Raw genomic sequence first — 3,246 nt, forward strand, 5'->3', positions numbered from 1 at the left:
TGTTTCTATTTGGATGATAAACTTTAATTTGAAGATATTTTAATGAAAACAGGCCTAAATGTCCTGGAGGTTTCTGGTTTTTCATAATCATCAACAAATGCGATTTAAATCCGGCCCCTTATCAGTTTCAAGTAGACATTATTGTCATAACCTGAAGTATTTTGTTTGGTCCTTAACCATATGTCCCCTGCCTTTCCTTGTTTTCATGCCTGTGCAGGGTATGTATTGGGGATTTTTTTTATTTTTTTTTTGACTGGCCAATCGGGCCACTTACAACACTTTGACTCGCCCGTACAATATTTGAATGGCCCGTGACCGAATTTCGTTAAACAAAGGAACGTACTTAAATTGCACTTTAAAAACATGTTACCATATCGTACAAACAATAATAATAACACAAAAGAAGGAAAAAGAACTTGTTTTAATTTTATTACAAACTGTTGTAATTAAATTGTATTTATTATGTTGTCCCTGGGGTAGCTTCTTCTCCCATTTTCTTTAGGACAGCAGTCTTGTGTGCCTCACTCTCTTTGTGTAACTGAAAGAAGATGTTAACAAACTGAATCACAATAGACACAATTCAGCAGGCTTTTTATGTTATTTCATCCATGCAATGTACTGATATTGCTGTAACATACGGAGTAATTATTTAATGTTATAATATATCATTTTAAACAATATCAGTGATAATGTGAAACTAAACTTTTAGGCCTTAAAAATTATCATTTGCCGCAGGGGATTGGTAAGTGTGTGTGTGTGGGATGGGGGGGGGGGGGGTGTTACGGCAATGCTCCATCCCCAATCAGGTATTTGTTTGCCTTTATAAGTTTGTTTTCTAAAATGTTGCCCACCCCCACTCCCATCGGATCCCCTCCCTGCACATATAAAACACTGGGGGGGGGGGGGGTGCCCACCCCACATACCCATCAATCCAGATTGCTGTCTACTACAGTGCTTCCAAGTTATGTAAAACCTATAATTGTGGATGGTAAATACAGATTACTTATCATAATTTATATTACATACCTTTATACTTTCCAACTTCATTGTGGAACATCCCTTCACAAACATGCTGACATTGCCCCCTGCACTGTGATCATGGTGTTTTAGGTAGTACTACACCAAATATCTTCCGGCTGGGTCAAATAGGTATACCATTTTATTTTGCTTTATGCATTAAAATTATATTGCTTGCTTAATAGTGACAATGATTATTAAACTACTACACATTTGTATCAAGTGATTCTAAACCAATAATGCGTAAACTAATCATAATGTGACATGCATTTGTGATACAGGCGATGATTCGGGGCGGATGTTTGGACTCTCTAGCCCTTGTCTTCCGAAAACACACACACGCACGCAAGCACGCACGCGCGTCTGTAGACAGATACACAAAGACACACAAACACGCACATAAAAACACAAACACATGGACATGCATAGGCCCACACACACGCAAACACACACACACTCGCACATTCATACATACACATACTTGATACACACATACACAAACATACAAATACATACTCACAAAAACAAACACATGAACATACACACATGCACACACTAAATAATAAACACACTCACAGACACGCAAACACTCAGATACACATGCAAACACACATACGACACAAAAACATTCACAGACACACAAACACAAACACACTCAGATACACATGCAAACACACACACATACGACACAAACACATTCACAGAAAAACAAACACACTAAGATACACATACAAACACTGACACATAAGACAAAAACACATTGACAGACCTATGCAAACACACTGACAGACAGACGCAAACACACTGACAGACACACACAAACACACACACACACACACACACACACTGACATACACACACAAACACATTGGCAGACACACACAAACACACTGACAGACACACGCAAACACACTTACGGACACACACAAACACTGGCAGACAAACACACTCACAGACACACACAAACACACTCACAGACACATGCAAACACACTCACAGACACACACAAACACACTGACGGACACACACAAACACTCTGACAGACACACACAAACACACTGGCAGACACAAACGAACAGACTGGCAGACACAAACACACAATCTGACATACACGTGCATCCAAGAGCTGCCAAACAATGGACGCTTTTCTTACGACAAAGAAAAAAAAAAGTATAATATAACTGGTCAATAAAATAAATACGTTTACGATATATCTTGATCAACTACGATCATCCCAAAAATAATAAAATGTCACTTAAATATGGCTATTGACTTTGTTGCGTTCAGCGAATTGCTGTTTATATTGCATGTTGTTTAAATAATACTTTATTTAACAGCTGACAATGTCGAATGCGTTCTCAACTCAAACCGTGCCTGGCATATGATTGACACTGGTACTGTAGATATGTTTAATATGTCATACATTTCATTCGGTCTCGAATAAAGTAATTGGTGGAACTTTGATTGCAATACCTTTGTCGAATTGAAACTATTTTGCCAATTTGAATCTCAGATATACTTTTCCAAATTTGTACAAGCCTTTAATTAGTCAATTTAAAAAACAATTTTTTTGATATAAATCCTTAAACCAAATTGGTTCTTTTTAAATTGTCTAATTAAAGGCTTGAACAAATTTGGAAAAGTATATCTGAGATTTAAATTGGCAAACTAGTTTCAAAACAGCTGTCTAAGACCCATCAATATTGAAACTAACCACTAATTTGAACACACACATTTCCAAACACTTATACATATTCTGTTGAGAGAGAGAGAGAGAGAGAGAGAGAGAGAGAGAGAGAGAGAGAGAGAGAGAGAGAGAGAGAGAGAGAGAGAGAGAGAGAGAGAGAGAGAGAGAGAGAGAGAGAGAGAGAGAGAGAGAGAGGGAGAGGAGAGAGAGAGAGAGAGAGAGAGAGAGAGAGAGAGAGAGAGAGAGAGAGAGAGAGAGAGAGAGAGAGAGCCAGCGAGAGCAGGCGGAGACAGAGAAAACATTCATTAGTGGTTAAAAGAAATAAAAAATAATGGCTTCGTGCCAGTTTCTATAGCAGTGGCTTCTTTCGTACCAGCTCAGTTCTTTCAAGCATCTGTATACCCGATTCTCGCATTCCTCGCCGACTTGACTTTGGAGTGTCGTGAGGGATTTTGGCAGGAATGCTTTTAGTGTTTTCTGTAGTAACTACTTCAGTCACGATGAGCAATGACAAACAGAACAATGAAAAGGGAAAAGAAGAC

General features: G+C 38.4%; 1 long non-coding RNA gene across 1 annotated transcript in view; it reads right to left on the bottom strand.

The window, feature by feature from the left end:
- Positions 1 to 405: 405 nt before the first annotated feature.
- The window catches only part of LOC121385792, a 34,889-nt gene continuing 32,048 nt past the window's right edge, over positions 406 to 3,246 (bottom strand). Inside the window, exons 2-3 of the long non-coding RNA XR_005959583.1 lie at positions 1,027 to 1,136; positions 406 to 538 (exon numbers count right to left, since the gene is read on the bottom strand). This is a non-coding gene — a long non-coding RNA (uncharacterized LOC121385792). The remainder of the gene's footprint in view (positions 539 to 1,026; positions 1,137 to 3,246) is intronic.

This window comes from Gigantopelta aegis, chromosome 12 (genome assembly GCF_016097555.1).
Source record: "Gigantopelta aegis isolate Gae_Host chromosome 12, Gae_host_genome, whole genome shotgun sequence".
In the NCBI taxonomy this organism is placed as follows: domain Eukaryota; kingdom Metazoa; phylum Mollusca; class Gastropoda; order Neomphalida; family Peltospiridae; genus Gigantopelta; species Gigantopelta aegis.